At 37.8% G+C, this 27,966-nt stretch overlaps 1 protein-coding gene across 5 annotated transcripts in view; it reads right to left on the bottom strand.

Moving 5' to 3' along the window:
* LOC129765260 (UDP-glucose 6-dehydrogenase) overlaps positions 1-27,966 on the bottom strand; it is a 66,180-nt gene that overhangs the window by 11,325 nt on the left and 26,889 nt on the right. The window lies entirely within an intron of this gene.

Raw genomic sequence — 27,966 nt, 5'->3', positions numbered from 1 at the left:
CGACCGATCAACGACCAACGACTGGATTTGGTCTGTTCTATTAGAAATTCAACCGTATGTTAAGGGATTAAACAAACGCGGCATTAGTAAGGTAAATGATTTTGGCTTGTCCAGTCGAAAATATGATCATGGTTTGTTCACGTACCTATGTCAAATCAGGTATTCAAATGTTTCAAAGTATATAATTAAAATTGTCTTTTTCATGATTTACAGTAGTTTCATAGTAGGGTAAATGATTTTGGTTTGTCCGATCTAGGGTGTTTTCACGCAACTAGTAAATGCAAATCGATTTTTCTTCGTGAAAATCATATATAATCAAAACGAGTTTGGGTTTGTTGAAAAGTCCCAAGTTTCTAGTTGCTAATACTACCATAAGGCGTTGAAATTATTCAAATTTTTATGTTTTTCAACGATTTTCCTCAAAGAGAAATTATGATCATGGTTTGACCACCTCTGATCATTGTTTGTCCAAAAAATTATCATGGTTTGTCCGGTTCTAAAAGTCATCATTTTTGAATGAAAACATTCGAATTCTCAAGTAGATGTTGCATTTATCATTGCTTGAGTTTACTGTCATCATATTGATCCATTCATAATTTAGGCTTTCTTCAGAATTTTGACTTTTCTTGGGCATTTTGAAATTGTCACTCTCAACATACTCAACACAGATAAACTTTATTTCTGCTATGCGCGAAGGACACAATAAACAAACTGCAGCGCGCAGTTTGTTTATTGTATCCTGCAGCGCGCCCCAGAAAATCAATATGATGACAGTAAACTCAAGCAATGAGAAATGCAACATTTACTTGAAAATTCGATTTTTTCATTCAAAAATGGTGATTTCTAAAACGCGACAAACCATGATCATAATTTCTCTTTGAGGAAAATCATTGAACAATATAAAAATTTGGATAATTTCAACGCTTTATGGTAGTATTAGCAACTAGACACTTGGGGTTTTCCAACAAACCCAAACTCGTATTGATTATATGTGATTTTCATGAAGAAAAATCGATTTGCATTTACTAGTTGCGTGAAAACACCCTAAATCGGACAAACCAAGATCATTTACCCTATTCGTATGTATGAAAAACAACCTGATCTATAAAGAGCAAGAGCAGAGATTCCAGAGCTAGGGATATCCCATCTGTCCTGACTTAACAGGACATGTTCTTATTTTGAGATACTTTTGGAGTGTCCTGATTTATTTTTCATATTCTAGTATTTTTCTGATTTTTATATAATAAATTCAATTTAGTTGACGAAATAAAACTCATTTATTTTATTTTTTGTATTTTGTTTTCTTTTTTTGGTTTCTATTTTTATTGATGACTAAAATTTCACAAGCGTGTAGAGTATCCTTTTTTCAGAATGTTACGGACAGCTGAGGCTTATCGCGAATCGAGTTAGAGATCCATAAGATAAGCACTATTTGAGATTATATTTAGAAAAGACCTCCAAGCGAGGTATAGAAACGTTTAGAAAGGACCAATGTAAGGCAATTAAAAGATGTAAGAGCTCAAGTGTTTTGTTAGGCTAGAAAACGCTTGTAGTTCGAAATTATTGCCGGTCATAAGTGCAGAATGGACGAATATTTAAATAGCGTCCGGTAAACAATTTAATGCATGCATCATTTAGGATGCATTTTTATTACCCTTTTCCATCCCTAGCTGCGCTCAGCCAGATACACCAGCAGGGTGTAATAAAATAAAAGGATGTTATTTAGAGCGAAGGATGGAAAGGGGAAATCCAAGAATAAGATAGGCGCACCGACGAGGTGCTATAAACTTAAGGTATTTTCTTAGGGTAGTGCAGCCGTCTCAGACTGCACGTTACCATACGCTAGAAGAAGGGACAAGGAAGGTAGATGATCTAAACGAAACCGATATGTTATCGGTTTTCAAGAGAGAGAGAGGAGATGTTCCTCGTCAATCTTAGTTTAAGGAACCATGTATATATTGTGAAACTTTTGAATAAATTTTTTAGTATTGTAACAGAACTCACGCGAAAGCGTTAAAATTTTTCTTTCAATAGAGAAATTTTTCATGGTGGCTCCAGAGAGGAGCAAGTTTTTCCTTTTATTTAAGTACAAAATGTGTTAATTTGCGAACTCTTCTCGGCAGTGGATGCCAGAGGTGATGTTCGTGAAATCTTCTCAGCAGTGAATGCGAGAAGTGTGAATTTGTGAATTCTCAAAGGCAGTGGATGCCTAAAAAGTGCATTTCTTTCGTGAATTTTATCAAAAGGCAGTGGATGCCTAAAAAGTGTATTCGTTTCGCGAATTTTCCTAAGGCAGTGGATGCCTAAAGAGTTTATTATTTTCGCGAATTTTCCTAAGGCAGTGGATGCCTAAAGAGTGTATTATTTTCGCGAACTTTCCTAAGGCAGTGGATGCCTAAAGAGTGTATTATTTTCGCGAACTTTCCTAAGGCAGTGGATGCCTAAAGAGTGTATTATTTTCGCGAACTTTCCTAAGGCAGTGGATGCCTAAAGAGTGTATTATTTTCGCGAACTTTCCTAAGGCAGTGGATGCCTAAAGAGTGTATTATTTTCGCGAACTTTCCTAAGGCAGTGGATGCCTAAAGAGTGTATTATTTTCGCGAACTTTCCTAAGGCAGTGGATGCCTAAAGAGTGTATTCTTTTCGCGAACTTTCCTAAGGCAGTGGATGCCTAAAGAGTGTATTCTTTTCGCGAACTTTCCTAAGGCAGTGGATGCCTAAAGAGTGTATTCGTTTCGCGAACTTTACTAAAGCAGTGGATGCTATATACACACATAAATATATGTTAATTCAAGTACCAGAAGGCAGTTATTATAAATATGACCAACTGCCGCAGCAGCACGTGGTCGTGGAGTTAGAAGCAAGAGGTAGCAGCAGTATCCTCGGCACAATCGGAGAGACCATCGCTAGAGATACCAGGAACTGTCAACCAGCGGAACCAGAAGCAAGCGGTGGCATTAGATGCAGCAGCACCAGCATTGGCACTATCAGAAGTGACAAGAACAATCCGAGCCAGAAGGTTTGGACCACTCAAGAACCAGTCGGCACCAGCAGCAGCAGTAGTATCCCAGCACCAGATGAGTTAATCGAAAAACAGGTATAGAATTAATCTATATTAAGAATTATAGGGGTTGCGATAGCAACCATGGGAGTTTTTAAAATAGGGGCCAAGAGAGCAAAGAAATGATAAAGGAATAAATTCGTACGGTCAAGTGAGCCAACATTAAAATATAAACAATAAAATTAGTAGGAATATGGAAAACACATACAAGATGATTACCACTAAATACTTCACACGTAATGTGAAGGGTCACTGTCACCTATGTCACGAGTCTGATGAGGAACAGATGATTTATTGTTGCGAGTGTGAGCGATGGTTCCACTTGAGTTGCACTAATCTAAAGCAAGCCCCTCTAACGGGTGATCGGTGGATCTGTGTCAAATGCACAGATCTAGAATATAATTATTCGAAGAAAGTGCGAATAAGTGACTTAATAGGAATACTCGCTACTAGCATATATCCTAGTGGGTGGGGAAATTATTATAAGGAGGATATGCCAACCAAGCCGCCTCCATTTAGGGTAATTAGTGAATTGCATAGGCGAGTAAATGGCAATTCTGAATCTGAGTTTAGAAACTCAGAGGAATGCCATCAATTAAAAATGCCTCCTCCTTGGAATCCTGATCTAGTTGATTGCAGGAGGAAAGGTAATGATTCAGATGACAAAGTATTTGAATCATCTAAAGTAACCAGATTAATTGCACCTCCTCCGTGGAACCCTAAGTTGGCTAGGTATATGAGGAGGAAAAATGACAATTCATCTGAGTCAGAAGATTCAGATGATGAAGACAAACTTGAAGTGATACAAGTTGAAATGAATGAAAAACTAGGAGATGTTAGTCCTCAGAGCGGTGAAGATGGCTGCTCATTCCCAGTGAGGAAAGAGCCATTTAAAACCATATCAGTCGCAAAACGCGAATCTGATTATGAGAATAGTTTGCCCGCAATAGGCAAAACGGGTATCATCACAGATGTATGGGCTGTGATAGAAGAAAATACGAAAACCTCCACAGAAAGAGGAATTATGGCGGAAAAGAAAAAACCATGCGTGATGCATGAAGTCAGGGCGGATGAGATATCTGCAAATAAAGAAATAGCGGATTCCAATAATGGAAACGCTAAAAATTTTAAGATAGAAAAACTATCTATCAACCTTCAAGATCCAGAATGGGAAAGGCCAGCTACTGGATTAATTAAGAATTCTGTTGCAACACTGATTGTTGAACAGAAAATAAAATACCCAACTGAAAAACGGTTTGAAGAAATAGAACCACCTGTAGCAGTAGAGGAAGTAGTCCTCAGAAATAGAACAAAAATATTAGCAAAATTTTATTTGAAGACGAAAGCCTGGCGTGAAGGTTTTAAAAAATTCCTTAGAAGTGCAAAGTTCATCCCAAAAATTGGGAGCCAATGTAAAACCAAAAGTGTTATCATCAAGATGGATGATTCATCACAAGATGCTAACATACAATTTGAAAACTCAACAAATATAGAGATTTGTGTTATTGAGCCTCCGAGGAAGGTAGCGCCAGAAATAACACCAAAGGAATTGTTTATAAATGAATCTTCATTTCTTCCAAGGAGAAATAATTCCCACAATAGAAAATCATATTCAGTCGATAATTATAGTATTGGAAATCTCGATAAATACTGTACCCCAGATTACCAGTATCCTCGACGTCGTATCAAAAACGACTTCCACTCTGTAACCGCGAGTTACACTATTGTACCATCATTAACGAAATATGATGAATATTCTATTTTGCAAAATTTGTGACATGTTGACAATATTTAGTCATAGGGCAACACATATAAAATAATGCGATCGTTATAGTTAAAAGCCATAGATTCGTATAAAATAGGACTACTTATAACCAAAAAAATTATGGCTCTGAATAACTTTCAAATCTTTAGAAGACTGTTTCCTAAGTATTAGGGGCGTCTATTTACCTGTATGACAACGAGAGCAATACATCTTGAGTTAGCGCAAGATATGAGTTCGGATTCTTTCATTATATGTTTCCGCAATTTGCAAAATTATGGCCCAGATAGGGAAATTATTACCGTAGATCAAAACTATAAACTCTCTAATATAGAGGTTGGAAAGTTTGTTTTTCAACGTTTGTAATATGTTGATATTCTTTATATCTATATAAAGTATAGAAAATCTTAAGCTTGATAAAATATAAAGACGAAAATCTTAAAATGGAAATTTAACAAAACTGTTAACTGAATTAATTAGAAAATATTTTTAGGCAAATGATTTGCTTGAAGTTCAGCAAGTGAGCTGCTGAAAGACTTTAATACAATTTAAGATACAATTGTTTCGTTATAAAATGGACCCAATAAAATGATAACTTGTAAGGTCCAAAATATCAATTAGAGCAAAAAAGAAGAGACTGTCTGGTCAAGCGTCAAGCATTTGGAATGCTCAAAACATTACTCTGATGGGTTAAAAGTATAGCAAGTATTCTGCTGAAAAATATACATTGACCACTAAAGAAAAAATTATGGCGCAGCAAGTGATATGCTGAAGCCAGTTTCTATACGAATGATTGGCTCAAAGCTCAGTAAGTGAATTGCTGAAAGGAGCGATATCAACTGTAAATTAGTTGATGGTAGAAAAAATTAAAAATACAGCTATTGTAAAGAATTTGGAAGACTGATTTGTTAGCAAGTGGATTGCTTAACCTTCAGCAAGTGATTTGCTGAAGGGGTCAAAACCAAAAGTTTCTTTTTTAAGCAAGTGAATTGCTTAAAACTCAGCAAGTGGATTGCTGAGAGTAACAACATCACCAGTAAGTCGGTTGATGAAATACAGCATGTGAGATGCTGAAGAAAGATTTTTTAAACAAGTGGTTTGCGAAGCTCAGCATGTGAGTTGCTGAGAATATGATCAATGCATTATTCAAATGAATATTAAAAGCATAGCTTCCAGTCTTAACTGAGGGAAAGATTGGAGATGGTTAACTATACAATGTAGATGACATTATGAGTTATTTGAATACAAGTAACAGGAAAAAAAAAATTGAATGAAATTTTTAAATGTATTTCAAAGTATATCACACTATGAGAGCATGAGTTGCATGCATAAAGAAAACGACTTGAAAAAGTTTATGTGAGCTACGATCAGTCGTATTATATGATTAGTCGGAACAGTTACATGAGAACTGAGGCTTTAAAATTGGATTTAGTATTCAGAGACAAACTTTAATGTTAATACTTGCTGAAGGAACGGTAATTGTACTACCAAAAGATTAGCACATTGACTAATTATTTCAAAAGGATGTTTTGAGAAAAACAATATCAGCAATGTAACAAGACAACTAGCAAAGGGATGTTGGATTCAAGATTCCTTTCTTGGCAACGAGATAACTTAGCATTAAAATAGAACGTTGTGTTTGATGAAAGAAAATCTTATAAGAGAAAAGAAAATGTAATTTGCATTTCCTTTAATGGAAAATATTATATAACACTGAACCTCAATGAATAATTTTCCAAAAAGAAACTTGAAGTTAGTTTATATAATTAACGGTTATATCAAATTACTAGTGAGAGCAATTATTCGAAATTTACGAATGTTTACGATTAGTTTGCATAACTGTATGCAGAATAAAAATGAAACAAAAAATACTATTATTAATAAAACAAATAATAAGTTATGTTTTCTAGTATAAACTTGTAAGTGTAAGTGTAAGGAAAAGATAATAATGTGAGTGAAATCAAATCACACAATAAAACACAGAATAAAGCGATACAGCTACAGATGGAAATATGTTCAAGCAAATGTATATGATTTAGAACATGTAGAACGACTATCAAAAATTTAAATTAAAATGTAGAAAAGAATGATAATACTGAAGAATTTGGTAAATCTATGTAGTAGATTTACGGAGTCCGGAATGTTACGGACAGCTGAGGCTTATCGCGAATCGAGTTAGAGATCCATAAGATAAGCACTATTTGAGATTATATTTAGAAAAGACCTCCAAGCGAGGTATAGAAACGTTTAGAAAGGACCAATGTAAGGCAATTAAAAGATGTAAGAGCTCAAGTGTTTTGTTAGGCTAGAAAACGCTTGTAGTTCGAAATTATTGCCGGTCATAAGTGCAGAATGGACGAATATTTAAATAGCGTCCGGTAAACAATTTAATGCATGCATCATTTAGGATGCATTTTTATTACCCTTTTCCATCCCTAGCTGCGCTCAGCCAGATACACCAGCAGGGTGTAATAAAATAAAAGGATGTTATTTAGAGCGAAGGATGGAAAGGGGAAATCCAAGAATAAGATAGGCGCACCGACGAGGTGCTATAAACTTAAGGTATTTTCTTAGGGTAGTGCAGCCGTCTCAGACTGCACGTTACCATACGCTAGAAGAAGGGACAAGGAAGGTAGATGATCTAAACGAAACCGATATGTTATCGGTTTTCAAGAGAGAGAGAGGAGATGTTCCTCGTCAATCTTAGTTTAAGGAACCATGTATATATTGTGAAACTTTTGAATAAATTTTTTAGTATTGTAACAGAACTCACGCGAAAGCGTTAAAATTTTTCTTTCAATAGAGAAATTTTTCACAGAATGAAGTGGTACATCGACCCCCATAGCTTGAAAGAATTTAGCTATTATCTGTATTTAGTTCATATAAAATACAAGTAAGAAAACTTTATCATTACAACAAGTTCCCAAATAATACTTCATACTAAAATAGTATTCATTCTTATAACAAGTTGGATCGTGTAACACAACTTATGCAGTATCTTGAAAGTTTCAAATATAAACTTATGAGACGAATTTCATGTCAACTCGACGCCGTTGGCAGCATCATCTCAGATTGCAGCGAAACAATGTGGGTGTAAACACATGGGTCTTTTAAACAACTTTGCACACTTGAAATATTCAAGAAAAAATACTACTTTTTTAAAAGGGCCAAATTTTTTTTCTTGGTTTTTTACGAAAAATTATAACTCAAAAACTATAATACCTACAAAACTCTGGTCAAAGGATGAAATGTGAGAAATTGTTTAAACTTTCCCGAAATTCCAAAATTCTTTTGAAAAAAAAATTTACCTGAAAAAAATTATTTTAAAAATTAGAATTAATTTTTCTCAAAAACGTATTTTTTTTTTTTTTAATTTTCCAAAAAATCATATGAATAGCCCACATTCTCCAACAAGTCGTCCATACATCGGAAGATGGGCACTTTTACAGGGGAAAGGTTATCGAGAAACAGGGGAAAGGTGTTCGAGAAACTTCTTCCCTGTAAAAGTGCCCATCTACCGTTGTATGGGTGACTTGTTTGAAATTGTTATTCATATCTATTTTTTCAGAATTTCAGAAGAAACATTTTTTCAAGAAAAAAGAATTTTAAATTTCAATTTTTTTTTCAATAATTTACTTGATATTTTCTAATAAAAACATAAATAATTTCCAACATTTTATTCTTTGATTAAAATTTTTTAGGTTGTGTGTTAGGCCGTCCGCGCACGGGTCAACTGAAAACCGACTTCAACTTGACGAAGGTTGAAAACATGTAAAATCAAATGGGAGTCCGCACACGGGGCAACCAGTTGACAAGGTTGACTCAACCTGTAGGAAGCAACCTAGCATGTCGAGTTGCCGCTGTTTGAGGTTGACAACATTTTCGTTCATTTTTTTGTTCGCGTCATTTTCTGTGGTTCGTTGAAAATATGCCAGATCATATTTTTTTTTTGTAAATATGTGTAAATTTGTTTTATCAAATGAAAGATGTGTTTCCAAAAATTTAAATATGTTTCAAGGATTAATATGAAAAAGCAAATAGAAATGTGTGCTCCTTATGCATCTGAGATTTACTATATTATTGTATTGGTGACAATATGGGTATCAAATGAAAGGGCTTGACTAGCAGTTATTCATGAATTTTTTTTCATTTTTACACTCCAGCATATAGGAATCAAATGACAGATTTTCTTCCTTTTGATTATTTGCTTTTTAATTTAGTACACACCTTCATTTATGTTATGTGTATTCCATAATATGAAAAATCCAGTTTGTCTGCCGCTACAAAATGACTATGATATCAGTCATATTCTAAAAAAAATAGATTGGGATATGTGTATCAAATGAATAGCCTTGACTTGGAGAACACTCTACATTATGATCAATATTAATCCAAAAAGGTCGCCGCTACAAAATGGCAAGCCTGTATTATTATTACGTTTAATCACAATGAAACCGTTAAACATAAATTTTGTTTTACATATTTATTTGCCTACACATATTAACCCTTTGCGGTCGTAATAAATTTGAGTGCAATATTTTTCCTTGAAACAGCAGTGAAGCATAACATGTAAGATTAGAAAAATAAAGAAAATATTTTTCTGTAAACTTTAGATAACTATTTAGTAAATAGGGTTTTTTATTCAAATGTTTTAGTGTGATTATTCTCTTATGTTTCCAGGTTAATAATATGCTGTTTTGTTTTTAATAATCTTCTATTCATAAGAGCTCCGCATTGATTCGTGAACAGGTTCACGAGACATTCGGCCTGATTCTACGCGGCGTGTGAGGTGAGATGACAATTGTCACATCACCATCACGCAACTCTCCTCACTATATTCCTACAATCGTATCGGATGCCGTGAGAGGTTCATTTTATGTATGTGAGACGATGAACAGCAAGTGACAAGGTATTCATTCTGCTAGTTGCTAAATCATGCCAAAGATATGCCACATTCGCACATATGTCTACGAATTTGTAAACATTTAACTTTTGTCACAACCTGTTATTCCTGCTTTAGGCTGTTTAAAATAGTGACAAAACATTATTGGTTTCAAATGATGAACGAAACTGGCCAGTTTTTCAGACGCTAGTACATATTTACAGATATTTCAGATTTTCATCGCATAAATTGGAGAAAAAAGCACCTGGCATCCCAGAATTTTATTTATTTCGCTCAGAGAGATCAGATCATTTGTTTAGGATTTAGTTCGCCCAACAAGCAGACGGAAATGGTTGTTTGCATCCTGCAGTGTTTTACGCTTTCGTTTGTTTTGATCGTGATTGCTGCTGCTCCCTGCGTATTCAGTGTTTAATTGTTGCTCCGGCTCCGGCTCCGATGTTTACCACGGCTTCTGGAATGGATATGTAGTTCGGTGTTCATGGCTCGCTACTAGATAGATTAAACATAACACCCATGAATATATTGTAGAAAAAATAAATTCATTTCATATAATGGAAAGATTTCCGGAGTGCTCATTCGCCCGATCGAGAGATACTCATTACCGCTTTTACAAGAAATACAAACTGCTTGCAATTCGTCACACGCATTGTAAAAATTAAATATAAATGGAATATAATGATACAATACCATTACTATTGGGTTATTTACGACCAGAAACGATGCTTACTTTCCATTTTTGATAAGTTTTCATGCGCTGTCGCCACCTCAAGACATATCGACGATTGTCACCTAGAAATCCCAATTCATGTGACAATCGTCACGTAGATTTGAGAGCGGGAATACGGTGAGAGTTCATTCAAGTGAGATTTCTCACGGCATACGCCTGCTGGAATCGCGTGACATACGTGACAATTGTCATCTCACATCACACGCCGCGTAGAATCAGACCGATTAAGATTTGTTCAGAAAAAGTGTAAACTAATATATGGTTGCATAAAAAATAATATTAGTACGGCTCCTTGCTGTGGCGACCGAGAACAGTCATACGACCGCAAATGGTTAATTGACTCATAGAACATATTTTGTTTTTTGTAACCACAACTTTTGATTGTTAAAAAATTTTACACCTTTTTCTTATGAACAATTTACTTTGATAAATTTTTAGTCTGTTTCTGCTCCAATATTCTATTTGTATATTAACCCCTTCGTGTACGATTTAATTTTCAAAAGAGCGGACCAAATGCAAACGCTTCGATGGGTCACGTATCGAATAATTCCATCATCTCCGGAGTGTTTTCACCGATAAATAAGTTAAATAACTAGATATTTCAACTTAAATAACTAGAGTATTTTGGTCTCTTGAACAGCAAATTACATAAAACGTGTTTTTATATTTTTATATCTCATCTGACCCGCCTCTGCCCAAAATGGATTTTTTCATCAATATTTTTAAACATTCACGTTTTTTTACTAAGCGAAAGTTCATGGATCCAATCGCAGAACTATCCATTGATTGATCATCTAACAGTTTGGCTGAAAAGTTCATAAGGTTGACGTCTAGATGGCGCCTCTTGCAAAAATCTTCTTGACTATCACAAAGCACCATCTTTCAATGGATCCGTGTCATAATTCGACAGCGATCGGTCGATTGGTTCGTGAGCTTTTCGTTATTTTTGAATTACTAAACCGATTCAGATGATCGACATATCAAATTAGAGAAAATAGATTGTTCTTTTTGGAGAAATATTGCACTTGCAGAAAATGGATTTCATGTCTCTAATTATTTATTGTATTTGTTATTATATATTTTATATTTTAAAGTTGTTTATTGAAAGCAGAGGTTTTTTTCACGCAACTTATCCAAAAATCAGAGATTTCATTTTTAACGTTTTCAAATTATGATTTTTCAAAATTACCCGATGGTCCAAAAATCTTTTTTTTCCTTTTTTCCAAAAATTCAGACAATCGACAAATCAAATTGAAGCCAATGAGCTAGTCTTCATTAAAAATAAAATTACACATGCAAAATAATTGGGTTCAAGTCGCATTGATCTAGCCTAGCCGCATAGGAATATTGAACGAAGTCTGAAAACAAGAGAGAGGAGAGGAGAGAGAAGTGTAGAAACATCATATGAACATTTATTGCTCCCTAAAACTTCAATATGCCAAAATTGGTTCCATTTGCTTGATTAGTTCTTGAGCTATGCAAAGACCCACCACTTAGAGATTGGGAGGGGTCTCGAACCATCATAGGAACCTTCCCCGGCTCCGAAAACCCCTACATACAAATTTTCACGCCGATCGGTTCAGTAATTTCCCAATTCATAAAAATCAGACAGACAGAAATCCATTTTTCCATTTGCTTGGATTAGATTTTCGGGGTTGGAAAATAAATAATTAAAAGGGACTTATACTATTCATAGTAAAATCGATCGTTTTTACTCTCATGTAGTGGTAAGAAAAATATTGAAATTGTCACATTTCAACTTCATGTTAAGAAATAAACATAAAATCTTCAATTCAGACGTGGCCAAATTGAATGTACAGTTCAAGTTTTTCTTAAAAAGATAGAGAATGGAAATCAGCTCAGAAATGTTGACAGATAACAAAAATCAATTCACTAGTATTTGGTATGGCCCTCTTAGGCGTCCAGCACTGCTTGCAAGCGACGAGGCAAGATTTCTGGTCACTGTAGATGGACTGCTCTCCCAGATCTTCTTAATCGCAATTTTAAGTTCCGCTTTGATGCCTGGATTTTTATTCTCCAGACTGTTCTTGATTTCCCAGTTCCAGGAGCGGCTATTGTACCATACATCAGCTGAATGTCGTCGCCGTGTTTTACTGTGGGAAACAAATGCTGTATCTGGAGCATCGATCCTGGTTTCAGTATCTGTCTTCCATCCGATTCAAAGCGATTGGTTTTCGTATCATCCGTACAAAAGATCTTGTTCCAGTAGGTCTGTTAACATATGCTAAGGCATGATGGGCAAACTGTAGTAATGTTTCCATATTCTCCTTAGACTTTTTACGAGCAACACGATCTCTCTTATTGTTTCTATATGCTACTCTCCGGATGTAGTTTGCGCTGACAGGTGTTTCAATGTTGTCGGCTACTTCGGTAATCAATTTAGAAACATTTGTTTCAGAGTTTTTTCGAAATGTTCGCATGATTACCCGTTTATCATCGGAATACAGGGTCCGTTTGTGTCCTGTAACCGGGAGATGTTCCATGGCTCCTTCGTATTTTCACTTGTTTATGATTTTCTTCATTGTAGAGTGGGTTCTTCCGATACAGCTGTTATTTACCGCAATGACTTCCTTCGACAAGTCTTACTTGTTAGCATTTTACGTGTAACAATATCTTTTTCTTTCCTCTTACATGCCGTTTTAATAAAAACTTTTTCAAACATCAATAAAAAACAAAAACCTACCTTGCCCAAGCATATTACACATTACACATTGACGAAAAAAGTACTCTAATTGACAATGATCTTACTTACAAGGTTTGTTTGTTTTGGTAATTTAATCAATTTTGCAATGCCTTTAGATTTTTTCATCTTTCAAAACAAATTCGCGAAATGTTATTGCGCATATAGCTAGTTGAATGTGTGAGTAATTAATATGCATTAGAAGAATTTGCAAGTGTAGCAAATATAGTAGCAAATAAATGGAAAGTATCGTCAAGTAGCATGTGTACTCTCAATTTTGCGATTGACTGTATCTTCCATCATAGCCTGGAATTCCATATGATTATCCATGAAGTCACAACCTGCAGAATGAAGCTACATGAGTAAGCGAAAAAGGAAAAAAGTGTATGTAATAGACTTATACAGTTCACTACACAGATTCATTCCAACAGACGCCGGTGCAATGGACCTTCAGACGAACCTGCACTTCGATGCCAGCTGCAACGCTAAGTATCAATGATCGCACGATGCTCATTACAGTGAATTTGTCCCAATTATAGAAGTGAACGAGGAAAGGGAAAAGAGGGGAAACGAATAGCAAAGGTAAACGATTGTTAACCTACAAATTCACGACCTTGGTCGTGAACTAACTACACTTGAACAGGGTTGAAACGATTTGCCTATGCTTTGATCGTTTAGTTATTGTGTTTATGAACAGTCCGTAAATATACACTTGCATTGTGTCACTCTTCGCGGTACTTTGCTTCACCTTGATTTCATTGGTACGCACGGTAGGTACGTGATGTCAGCTCACGTTCGAAACATTCGATAACCGTCTGCAGGGTATGGATTATTTTATCAATTTTTTATGCGCAATCTTACAGTGTCTTTCAGCTGCAAGCGAACGGAAATAATTTGCATCTTCCAAACTACTTCCCGCTGACGCAAAATATTTGTAGTTTTGTCAACACAAAAAAATGATGCCATTAATTCTTCCGTAATATCGGTGACATAGAGGAAAAAAAACTTAACAAATGGTTATTTTGATGTGTCTGAATAATTTAGCGGCTATTAAGTAGTAAAGTTGCACTATCAATGACAAATGTTCAGAATGCGAGCGTTAACATCTGTGTGAAAATATCGCAACTGGCATTTCTCAAGTGATACCATGCTGAAATTCCATGATAGTTCCTCGATTTATTTCCGGGTAGCATTTAGATGGTAACTCATCTACCAAAATTCATCACATTTGAATGATTCAGCGATTTTTTTTTGTTATGTTTCCGCATAGGTTTTCGCAGATCAACAATGCAGTATAAATGTCTATCATCGGACAATTAATTGCAATACTGGCATTCAGATAAATTGAAAATCGACGGTTTGGATATTTTGATTGTACTAACCATCTATTCTGACTGATATACATATGTCTTCTAAATAAATATTTCAAATTTTCAAATAAATAGGCAGGCTGAAAAACGGTAGATAATTGACGTATTCAAAATGTACAGCAGTTCTCCAATCGGCTGTGAACCACTATTTATTATCGATGATATGCAGAACGCAAAACTGAACCACAAGTATGTCACCGAACCAATTCAACCAGTTTTACGAAACGAGAGCACGCGTTTTAGCTTACAAATTGGAAGTACACATTCATCCTATTTCATGCTCATTCCGTAAATCGTCATTCGAATCAGGGGAAACATTTCACAAGTGCTGAAAATGACACTCTTAAAAATTCGAATTCGCGGTTCCCGCGGTCATTGCCTCACATACTGTACACATATTGACGAGTATAACTGTGAAAATCCACCGCATGCCATCGAGACAACCAATTTGAGTCAACCTTGACCGGATGGGCTAGATATTATGTGCACAGCGAAAATTGCTCGCATAATAGATCATCTGTACTTTTGAATGAATGTGAATGGGGTGGCGCGACGTCTGGTCGCCTCGTGGAACACACCAGTATGATATGGTTACGGAGGTGTGAATCTCCTGCGATGGACGTAGCATAGTAGGAGAGCGCAATTGTCTCTTGTGCCACACATTACGGGTTGAATCCTCTGTCGCGGATAGACATAGACTCATTGGTTGTTCATGTGACTATCCACCAAACAGTCACAGTTTGGCTGTGATTTGATGCACGAGTGTAATGAAATCGAAATTTTAATAAAAAGATAATGGGTCAACCCCTTTTTACAATCGCGACATTTTCATAATATTTAGATTCGTATTTTTGACCTAAAACAGATCGGAACAGTAATCTCTCTCTCTCTCTCTCTCTCTCTCTATATATATATATATATATATATATATATATATATATATATATATATATATATATATATATATATATATATATATATATATATATATATATATATATATATATATATATATATATATATATATATATATATATATATATATATATATAAATGTTCTGTTCGTTTGTGTACGCGTCAAAAACTCGAAAAGTACGCAACCGATTGAGCTCAAAGATGTACACAATATACAATTCACTTCGAGGAGTGTTGTTACGTTGTTACGGCATAAAAAGCTTCTAATGCAAATCGACTGTTCAGTGAATGATGAATATGTGTTCTATGTGAAGGAAACATCTTTTTTCCACGTGTTTGATAAAATCATGAACTGAAATTGTGTTTCGAAGTGATTTAATCTATCTCCATCTCTCTCTCTCTCTCTCTCTCTCTCTCTCTATATATATATATATATATATACATATATATATATATATATATATATATATATATATATATATATATGTATATATATACATATATATATATATATATATATATATATATATATATATATATATATATATATATATATATATATATATATATATATATATATATATATATATATATATATATATATATATATATAAAATATCTGTTCGTTTGTGTGCGCGTTAAAAACACGTTACAACATGTTTTTTTTTTTTTTTATTAAATCGTTTATTTTTACAGGCTCAGTTACATAAGTTTAAAGGAGCCAAACTCCTATCTGTATAGTTACAAGTATATATAAACATTTTTTATTAATGCTAATGTTAATGAAGTAGAGAACCGATTACTCGCGGCTTGCTCGAGTTTAGAAGGGTGACATTTTGTTTCAGGAAAAGGATGGGATATAAGGATATGTTGACAATGTTCACACTCACATTCGCACTCACATTCATCATACTCAATTCTTAAGCCTATCTTATATCTAACATGTATTTACATTTCACCTTATTCTATTGTTAGTAAGAAGGGATTTGATTTCTCGCGAAGGAAAAGGAAAAGGAGAATATAAGGATATAAGGACAATCACACACGAAGATCGATAGCTTTTAGGAAGACATATATTTGGGACGGTGACCGGAATAAATCGCCACAGTAAACAACTGCAACAGAAACAACCGCTTAGAAAAAGTGTAGTAGGCTAGAAATATTTGGCGCGGGAAAAACATCATGTGCCTCACATTTCTATTATAAATTTATTCTCTTGTTCTCGTTTTTCGAAATTTATTCTGAGGACAATGTAATGGGGACGAAGTCCCCATTTGGCGAGGATAAGGAATCGAGGCGGCCCATGCCGCCAAGATGACGCAATCCGAGTCCACCGCCGACCCGCCGTCGGAAGCGGCGGTGTCTCGCACGCAAACCTGGGATCCACTGATTGCCCGGTTAGTTTGAAACATAGGATACGATCCTTTAGCAATGTCCGACCGAGCTCTAGCGAGCGTCGGACGGTATACGTCTGCCCGGGGCGTTACGTTTGCCTGGGGCGATACGTTTGCCCGGTTAATTCTTGTTTTGAAATACAATACCGCGCCACAATATTTATAGCCTACTACACATTTTATAAGCGGTGGTTTCTGTTGCAGTCGTTTTCTGTGGCGATTTATTCCGGGAACCATTTGGGACATGTAATCAAGGTCTAACCGAGCCAACACATCTCTCACCGGCACATTGGGCTGCCTTCCTCTAGCCCGAAGAGAGTTTTCTAAATTCGATCTGGCAACAAGATACTCCTCGCACGACCAAACAACGTGTTCGATGTCGTGGTAACCTTGGCCACAAGCACAGATATTGCCATCGGCAAGATTAAAACGAAAGAGTAGCGCGTCTAACGAACAGTGATTGGACATGAGTCGGGAGAAGGTGCGAATAAAGTCCCGACTCAAGTCCAGACTTTTGAACCATGGTTTGAGGCTAACCTTAGGGATAATCGAGTGAAACCACCGGCCCAATTCATCTTCGTTCCATTTACGTTGCCAGTTAGCGATGGTATTTTTACGGACTAAAGAATAAAATTCATTGAAAGCGATTTGACGCTGATAAATATCGCCTTCAATTGCACCTACCTTTGCCAATGAGTCAGCCCTCTCGTTACCCGGAATTGAGCAATGTGAAGGGACCCAGACAAAGGTAATGACATAACAGCGTCTGGTTAAAGCACTCAAATTTTCTCGTATTCTCTCAAGGAAGTACGGCGAGTGCTTTTCCGGCCTCACTGAACGGATAGCTTCGACAGAGCTAAGACTATCCGTTACAATGTAATAGTGTTCAACAGGTCGTGAGGCGACGCTGTCCAGCGCCCAGTGTATCGCTGCCAATTCAGCAATATACACAGAGCAAGGATTCTGAAGACTGTGGGAGGTGCTAAAAATTTCGTTGAACACTCCAAATCCTGTGGACTCATTCATAGAGGACCCATCAGTAAAGTACATATTATCACAATTGACACGCCCATACTTAGCATTGAAGATCGTAGGAACGATCCCCGATCGATGATAATCTGGAATTCCATGGATTTTCTCCTTCATGAACAGATCAAAATGTACAGAGGAATTGATGTAGTCAGGAAAACAAACACGGTTGGGAGTATACGAAGAAGGATCAACCTGCATGGAGATGAATTCATGATATGAGCTCATGACTCCTGAATGAAAATTTAGCTCGGTAAGCTGCTCAAAATTTCCGATCACCAATGGGTTCATAAACTTACACCGGATGAGGAACCGAAGAGATAATAAATTGAAGCGATCTTTTAGTGGGAGTACGCCTGCCAAAACCTCGAGACTCATGGTATGCGTTGAGGGCATACATCCCAACGCAATACGGAGACAAAGATACTGAATTCGCTCGAGTTTAATGAGATGTGTTTTGGCAGCTGATTGAAAACAGAAACTGCCATACTCCATCACTGAGAGAATAGTTGTTCGATACAACATTATAAGATCTTCGGGATGGGCTCCCCACCAGGTGCCGGTAATTGTACGGAGAAAGTTTATTCTTTGTTGGCATTTTTTACTCAGATACCTAATATGGGCCCCCCAAGTACATTTGGAGTCGAACCAAACCCCAAGATACTTGAATGACATAGCATGAGTGATCGGTTTACCCAAAAGTTGAAGCTTTGGTTTTGCTGGTCTATGCTTCCTAGAAAAAATCACCATCTCTGTTTTCTCCGTGGAGAATTCGATCCCTAGCCCAATGGCCCAGGTTGAAAAATTGTTCAAAGTATCTTGTAAGGGACCTTGCAGGTCGGATTCGTTTGATCCTACGACAGACACCACTCCATCATCTGCAAGTTGTCTTAGGCTGCAATTTTGTGTAAGACAATTGTCGATGTCGTTTACATAGAAGTTGTACAAAAGGGGGCTTAAACATGAGCCCTGGGGGAGGCCCATGTAGGAGACCCGATTTACTGTCGAATCCCCGTGAGAAAAATTCAACTGTTTCTCACAAAGCAAGTTATATAACATATTATTCAACAGAGGCGGCAGACCCCGAGAGTGTAATTTGTCTGACAAAACCTCTATTGAAACTGAATCAAAGGCCCCCTTTATGTCCAAGAATACTGAAGCCATTTGTTTTTTTTCGGCGTAAGCCATTTGAATTTCTGAAGAAAGCAACGCAAGACAATCATTCGTCCCCTTGCCCCTGCGGAACCCATATTGTGTATCTGAGAGGAGGCCATTCGTTTCAACCCATTGATCAAGGCGAAACAAGATTATTTTCTCCAACAATTTCCGTATACAAGACAGCATTGCTATTGGGCGGTACGAATTGAAGTCGGACGCGGGTTTTCCGGGTTTTTGAATAGCTATAATTCGCACTTGTCTCCAATCATCTGGAACATTATTATGCTCCAGAAACCGATTGAATAAATTCAACAAGCGATGTTTCGCCACATCAGGGAGGTTTTTTAATAAGTTGAACTTAATTCTATCCGTTCCTGGAGCAGAATTGTTACAAGAAAGGAGAGCAAGAGAGAATTCTACCATCGAAAACTCGGAATCAAGATCGCACCTATCTTGTGGTATATCTCGAACAATTTTTTGCACAGGAGCGGAATCAGGACAAACCTTCCGTGCAAAATTAAAAATCCATCGATGTGAATATTCTTCGCTTTCATTCGATGAAGAGCGATTTCTCATGTTTCGAGCCACTTTCCATAATTTTTTCATTGACGTTTCTCGTGACAAACCTCCCACGAAATTTCGCCAATAAGCACGTTTTTTCCCTTTGATCAAGTTTTTAAATTGATTTTCAAGGTCCAAATACGTTTGAAAATTCTCAATGGTTCCACGTTTCCGAAAAGCTTTAAATGCATTCGATTTATCCTGATAAAGCTTGGAACATTGGCTATCCCACCATGGATTGGGAGGCCTTCGACGAATAGTGGAACCTGGGATGGGTTTCGTTTGAGCGCGAACCGCGCTGTCATATATCAAACGAGAAAGGAAGTTATACTCCTCCAATGGAGGTAAACCATCTCTGGAATTGATGGCTAGAGTAATCGCGTCCGCATATTTTTTCCAGTCAATGTGTCTTGTGAGGTCATATGCCAAATTTATAGATTCAGAAGAATTCGACCCAGTGGTGATGGAAATTTTGATTGGCAAGTGATCACTACCGTTGGGGTCCTGGATTACATTCCACTTGCAATCTAACGATAGTGAATTCGAGCAAAGCGAGAGGTCAAGAGCACTTGGGTTAGCAGGAGGTTTAGGTACACGTGTTGTTTCCCCAGTGTTCAAAACGGTCATATTGAAGCTGTTACAAAGGTCATATATCAACAATGAACGATTGTCGTCGTACTGTTCCCCCCAGGCAGTTCCGTGAGAGTTGAAGTCTCCCAAGATCAATCGTGGCTCAGGAAGGAGTGAGCACATGTCAACAAGTTGATTGCGGCTAACCGCAGCTCTCGGAGGCCAATACAAGCTGACAATACAGAGGTCTTTGCCTCTGATGTTTGCATGACAAGCAACAGCTTCGATCCCTCCAATAGGTGGAAGGTCAATTCGAAAAAATGAGTGGCACTTATTGATACCCAATAGCACCCCTCCGTATCTGTCATCACGGTCCAAGCGTATAATATTAAAATCGTGGAAAGAGAGATCATCTCGCGAAGAAAGCCAAGTTTCGGACAGAGCAAAAACATCACAATTGAAGTTATGAATTAAAAATTTGAATGTATCCAATTTAGGGATAAAACTACGACAATTCCACTGTAAAACAGTGATGGCTCCGACCTCTCTATTTAAATTAGACATCAAGAGAGATAATCATTGCAAGGAGGGGCCATGTTTGCATCAATTGCTGCAAAATTGTCTTTAGTACTGGAAGCATTGCGGTGACAATGGTTCTGATGGAGTCGGAAACATTAAAACACTTGAAGATTTGGTCCAAAAGGTCAGACAACTTTATAAATCCCGATTGGGAAGTTGAACTGGACGGAAAAACAGGGACAGTTGGGGTTTTTGATGTCCCCTCGAGTGCTGGGCCATTCGAAGGTGAATTATTCCCACGGAATCCAGGAGGAACCTGATTTTGCTTGTCCGCTGCACTCGATTTTTTAGGCATGCTAACAGGGGGTATCACCGGAGGGGCTTGTCCTTGAACTTTGGGAGTGGTCACATTTTTGCGCCGGGGTTTCCCTTGGAAAATGAACGGTGTGCCCCCGTTAGCTGTGTCCGCTTCTATTTCGTCAACGGGCAACGTGGCGAAGACATTTTGTGTGTTGATTGGTTGTTGTTGTTGGGCCCGTGGAGAAGCGCCCTTTAAAATATCCGCAAAAGTGCGTTTCGAGCGTTCCTTCAAAGAGCGCTTCTGTTTCTCCCAGCGACTCTTGTAAGTTTCACACACTGAGAGCTCGTGTGGGGATCCCCCGCAATATGGACATTTATGCTCAGTCGCACTGCAGGATTTCCCCTCATGTTGCTCTCCGCAAGTGGCACAGCGCTCCTTGTTGGCACAATAATCTGAAGTGTGACCAACTGACTTGCATTTTTGGCAAGTCATGGGCTTTGGCACGAAGAGTCGCACAGGCAATCTCAATTTGCCCACCATGACGTAGTCAGGTAGAGCGGAACCAGCAAAAGTTACTCGAAACGAGTCTGACGGCGTGAATTTAGTTTTTCCCTCTTCCTGGGATACTTTTCCTAGTTGGCGGCTGTCCAAAATTTTAACACCCACCAACGGGAGTCTTTTAAATTTACCAACTCCTTCTTTTATCATTTCGCACGTCAGACCAGTTTCAGTTACCACCCCCGAGATTTCTACGTCATGGGAGGGCACGTAGACGCGATACTCTAGGGAGAATCTCTCGTCGATCACAATTGCATTCGCGTGTTTCCGATCACTCACGACAACACGCAGTTTGTTCGGTCTAACCTTAGAGATTTCGACCACGGAGGAATATAATCTTGCCAGATCTTTCGAAACCTGAATGACATTAATTGACTTTCCTTTTGGTTTAGGCCGGAAAAAAACAACCCATGGACCAGCTCCAAGTGCATCGTCTGGATAGACCTTGACACGAGGAGAGGAAACAACTGAGGGGGAGGACGAGGTCGATTGTTGAACGGGAGCGGGATCAGTAGGGCTGGGAGGCAAGTTCGGTAGTAGAGCGGAAGCGGGAGCGGGAGATTGAGGGGGCGAGGAGGAAAAGTTTGCCAATTTTCTTGAGGGGGGCTTGTTAAGGTAGATTACCTCTTTCTCTGAAGAGACATCTTCTGAGGGGGGAACGCGTTTAAGCGACTTCCCAGCCCCCGTTGTAGCTAGTGAGGAGGAAACAGTAGTTTCAATCTCCATGTCAACATGACATTCTGCCATTACGGCAGTTATAAAATAATATAATTTTTATTTTTTTTTGTATTTCTAAACCTAATATATATTATACCCAAATCGCACACCAATGCGAATGAATTGAAACGGTGTCCCAATCGAACCGCGTGGCAATCGCTCGGCACAGATGCAACGGTATATCGCACCAAAACACGATGATGGAATCGATGACGATGCTAAAGCACACACAGCGATGATACGGCACACGCACCGCGTCCGCCGTGGAGGACTTCTTCCTCACGCTGGTAGTGATTGCTGCTCTCCTCACTCGCGCAATAAAGAGAACCCCGTTAGGGCGAAATAACTTCACCAGCCACGAACTGATAACGGTATAATCTCCACTCTATAATAGACGCGAACAAATTTGCGACCGATGTCTTCGGACTGCGCGAGCTGAATGTTGTGCACTCTTGAAGAGAACTGACGTTACAACATGTTGTTACAACATAAAAAAAATAGAAAATTCAACTCAACCATGCAACCACAATGTGCCACAGCAAAGCGTGGCAGGTGACAGCTAGTATCTTATATTAGGCTGTCAAAAAAGTCCTGCGGTATTTCCGCGAGGTGTCGTTGTAAGCGCGTAGTTCTATAATATAGTCCTTGACAGTGTTTTGTTTGGTTAAGTCGTTCGTGAGTTATAGTGTCGGAAATATGGAGCAAAATAAAGAGAAAATCCGACATATTTTACAGTACTACTATGACAAAGGCAAAAATGCATCTCAAGCTGCCAATAAAATTTGTGCAGTTTATGGATCCGATACAGTTTCCATTTCCACCGCACAACGATGGTTTCAACGTTTTCGTTCTGGTGTAGAGGTCGTCGAAGATGCGCCACGCTCCGGAAGGCCTGTCGTCGAAAATTGCGACAAAATCGCTGAATTAGCCGAGAAAGACCGGCATAGTAGCAGCCGTAGCATCGGCCAAGAGCTGGGGATAAGTCATCAAACCGTTATTAACCATTTGAAGAAGCTTGGATTCACAAAGAAGCTCGATGTATGGGTGCCACACACGTTGACGCAAAAAAACATCTTTGACCGTATCGACGCATGTGAATCGCTGCTGAATCGCAACAAAATCGACCCGTTTCTGAAGCGGATGGTGACTGGCGATGAAAAGTGGGTCACTTACGACAACATGAAGCGCAAACGGTTGTGGTCGAAGCCCGCTGAAGCGGCTCAGACGGTGGCCAAGCCCTCATTAACGACCAGGAAGGTTCTGCTGTGTGTTTTGTGGGATTGTCAAGGAATAATCTTCTATGAGCTGCTTCCCTATGGTCAAACGTTCAATTCGGACCTGTACTGCCAACAACTGGACCGCTTGAAGGTAGCACTTATGAAGAAGAGGCCATCTTTGATAAATAGAGGCCGCATTGTCTTCCATCAGGACAACGCCAGGCCACACACTTCTTTGGTGATGCGCCAGAAGCTCCGGGAGCTCGGATGGGAGGTTCTTTTGCATCCGCCGTATAGTCCGGACCTTGCACCAAGTGACTACCACCTGTTTTTGTCCATGGCGAACGAGCTAGGTAGTCAGAAGTTAGCCACAAAAGAGGCCTGTGAAAAAAAAATTATATATATTTCATATATATATATATATATATATATATATATATATATATATATATTTATATATATATATATAAATTATGCCGTGACTTAACTCGCGGTTTAAAAAAACTTTTATTTAATTTCTAATTACCCTTTTTATTCGTTTATAACACTTTACATTCGGTTCATAAACCTTTATGCCCGTATTCAACTCGGCTACGCTCAAGACTAAATTCTATAATCGTATTACAAGGCTTAAATAGACTACATCTGCTGATCTCATTATTTCCGTCGGTGGTTCGAACCTGATCGAACCTTTGTTCGCGTCGTTCGATTGATTTCCGCGGCGTCGGCAAATGTTGGTTTACACGCGCGGTGTAACTTTGACGCCTCTGTCTGTTGCTATGGGTCTCGGCTGGGCTTTTGCTGACGTCTTGACTTCTGGGACGCCTTGGTCGGTCGGTTGTGGTGTAACGCCTCCCCCCTTAGATTCTCGTCCGTCCTCGGACGATCTTTCGAAAAGGACGAGACTCGGTAATGGTCCAAATTCTCCTTTTCCAATGGTTTGTTTAAGTTCCGTGGTGGTTCCAACATGGCTTCGAATTTCCAGAGTTGCTCTTTCCTTCGCTTTGAATCTTCTGTCGATGATATAAATGGTAAAAGAACAGATAATGATTAGCATGAGGAGGACTCCTCCTCCGATGGTTGTTGTCCTTTTTGAACGATGCAGGTCTAACTTTATGTCCTGCAGACTGTTAAGGTTTTCCAATTTGAGGTGGTTGATTTCATTATTCTCCTCTGTATAGTTTAATTGTATCAACTTATTTCCGTATATTGGGAGAAGGTATTCTTCACTATTTCCAAAAGTTACTTGGTTATTGAAGGTGATGTTCATCACTTTGATTGTACAGTTGTTTGTTTCGATGATTGTCGGGGTGTTGATCAGTCTGGAATTGTTGCATGAATCAGAGATCAATACATTTTTGTTTGTGTCAACAAGTATGACTCCTTTCTTAATTTCTTCGACACGGATGGGTTGTCTGACGGGTTTTATGATACATTTTGGTGTTTGGTGATTCAGAAGGTTATAGATGCAATCATCTTCGAGAAGGGTTGTAGCTTCGCAAATGTCGCAAAGTTCGCTTTGTCTGTAAATGATGTCTCCATGCTTTGCCACCAGTTTTACGTCTGTGCTGATTCGTGTACTGTTTATGTTGAGCGTCTGAATGTTGATCAGGTCGAACTCGTTGTCCCCGAGGATGGGTATTTTCACCAGTATTATAATTTCACCTTGGCTTACAATAACGCTTCCTGAGCTGTACTGGAATATTTGATCTAAATAGTCTAGCTTTAGCTTTTGAGCATTGAGTCTGTTGAAAATGTACTTCTTCTCTTCAAATGAAAATAAATTTCTGTTTAAAATGTTGAGTTTAGCAAACTCGATTTGTTCTTCAATATTTCCGAGAATCTGAATTATAGAGTCAAGGTTTACAATCATGTTGATATATTCCAAATCTGCTCTGGTTACCAAAGAATTGTTCCTCTGTTCCACAATCTGTTTATTGATCTTTTTGAGTACGTCTGTTATGTTATTAATTTTGTTTTGTATTTTTTCGTTAATGATTATTTGTCTTGATATAGATTTCGATAGTAAATTTTCCTGTTTCTCTAAAGTTCCCAAACTATGGTTTATAATTTCTAAATCGTCATTATCAGGGTTTCCTGCTATTAATTTTATTGCTGTTCCTAATGCGTTTACTAATGCTCTTTTACTTCTGTGGGAATACAAGCTCATCAATTTACCTTTTGAGTTTTGTATTTTGAAATCTAAAGTACTTCTTAAGTGGTCTATAACTTTAATATTTCCTGCGATTTTTTCAATGTAATTGATATTATGTTCGATAGAGTGGATATTAATCTTTTGGATAATTCTCTCGAATCCTATCCTAATCCTGACTTGTTTTAATTTTATGGCAATTATACCATTGTTGTGAGATAGATCTTTAAGTTTTGTGCAATTTATTATGACGATGCATGAAAATCTGCAACGAGAGTTAAATAATTGATTTATCGGTTATTTCTTTATTCTATTTTTGTGGATTTTAATATTATTGACGTCTTCAAATGTTAGTTCGTTGTTGTGTTTAATCGTTGTTATTTTAAACGGATCTTTGTCCTTTGTTAAACGTTGAGAGTTTTTTATGTATTTAATTTCGCCTGGTTGAAGATCTTCAGGTTTTTCGTTATTCATATTTTGTTGTTCGTATTTATCTTTTCGTCTATTTAGTTCGATTTTAACTGCAGATTGCAGGTTTTTAGATTTTTCAGATATTTCTTCCATATTCGTAGATCCAGAGTTATTAAAAATCAAATTTCGCGGTTGGGTTTTTATTACTGAGTGGAAACTATTATTGTAAATGTCGATGGCGATATTTACTTGCTCGTTTAATGTTAAATCTTTAAATTTTGCTTTGTTTGTGCGGAAGGTTTCAATTAAAGTGGAGTGGAAACGTTCCACGATACCATTTGAATTGGATCCACTTGCGAGGTGTATCTCTATATTGAGATCATTTAGGAATCCCATAAAGTCTATGGACCTGAAAGATGGCTCTTGGTCACTCACTATAGTTTGAGGTCTTCCAAAATTTCGAATGTGTTCGGTTATTGCGGTTTTGATATCAACTATTGTTCTTGTGCTTAATGGAATCGCGTTTGCAAATTTTGAAAATGAATCAACTATGGTGAGCCACTTTTGACCTTTTAGGAAGAAAATGTCAATGTGGACTCTGTCGAAAGGTTTCTGTCCAAATGTGCTTTTTCTAATTAGTTTGGGTGGATTTCTGTCATATTTGGCTTTTTTGCAAATATCACAGGAATCGACATAAATTTTGACCTTTCGATCGAGTTGCGGGAAAAAGTGTGTTTGTAGAATCTGGTTCCGGTTTTCTTTGATTCCTCTGTGTCCGTATTGGTGAATTCTTCTTATGATCTCGTCTTGCTCGACTTCCATTCTGATGTCCTCCAACATGGTCTCTGAAATAAATACTTTGTAAATAATATTTGAGGAAAAATGTTTTTTATACGTCTCCTGCACTAGTTGTGCTAATGAGATAGGTACTTTTATACAACTCAAACCCTTCGGATTCAGGGTCCGTTTCAACGTTTCAACTATGTCTTCTTCGGTGTATGTTCTTTTTACTATTGTGTGTCTGTGATATTTTGGAAAAATTTGTTCGTAGGCTGCAAGTTCTACATTTCCTATTTTGAATATGACTTGTGTCCGAAAAACGTTGATAGGTCTCTCAGTATACCGAATAAAGTAGTCATCACTCGTATCCGCTGAGTGTACTGTCGTTCCGTCACTTTCGTCGTCTGAAGGTTCGTTTCCTCGCTCAGAAGGTTCAACATTTAGGGAAAGCGATGATTGCGAGTGTGCGTTCAGGTGTTTTTCTATGTTTACGCGCGATAGCGCGTCGGCGACAACGTTTTGTTTTCCCGGTTTGTAGATTAGTTCGTAATCGAATTCCTCTAAAGCCAGCTTTCCTCTAATTATTCTGTGGTTAGCGTTCGTGAAAGAAAATGTTAGTGGTTGGTGGTCGGTGAACATTTTAAACTTTCTACCATAGAGGTATGGTCTGAAATGTTTCACTGCCCATACTATCGCGAGAAACTCCTTTTCGGTAGTGGAATATCGTTCTTCCGTTTTATTCAAAGTACGTGAGGCGTATGCGATGGGTCGGTCGTTACCTGCTGGCCCTTGTGACAACGCTGCACCAATAGCGTGGTCACTCGCATCCGTTGTTAGTGAAAATTCTTTGCTAAAATCAGGGTAAATTAATACCGGGTCGATCGTCAGAAGTTGCTTACACTTTTCGAAGCATGTTACTACTTCTGGTGTAATTTCGAATTCAATATCCTTTCGGAGAAGTGCTGTTAACGGCTTTACAATTTTTGCGAAATCCTTAATAAATCGCCTGTAGTAGCCAAGCATTCCTAGGAATTGTCTCACTTCTTTTTCGCTTTTAGGTATTGGCCATTGCCTTATTGCATCAATTTTGTCGCTGTTTGGTCGTACTCCCTCTTCAGAGACTGTATGACCTAAAAATTGCGTTTCTTTCCTAAAGAACT

This window comes from Toxorhynchites rutilus, chromosome 2 (assembly GCF_029784135.1).
Source record: "Toxorhynchites rutilus septentrionalis strain SRP chromosome 2, ASM2978413v1, whole genome shotgun sequence".
Lineage (NCBI taxonomy): Eukaryota > Metazoa > Arthropoda > Insecta > Diptera > Culicidae > Toxorhynchites > Toxorhynchites rutilus.
This window is presented reverse-complemented; position numbering and strand designations above follow the sequence as displayed.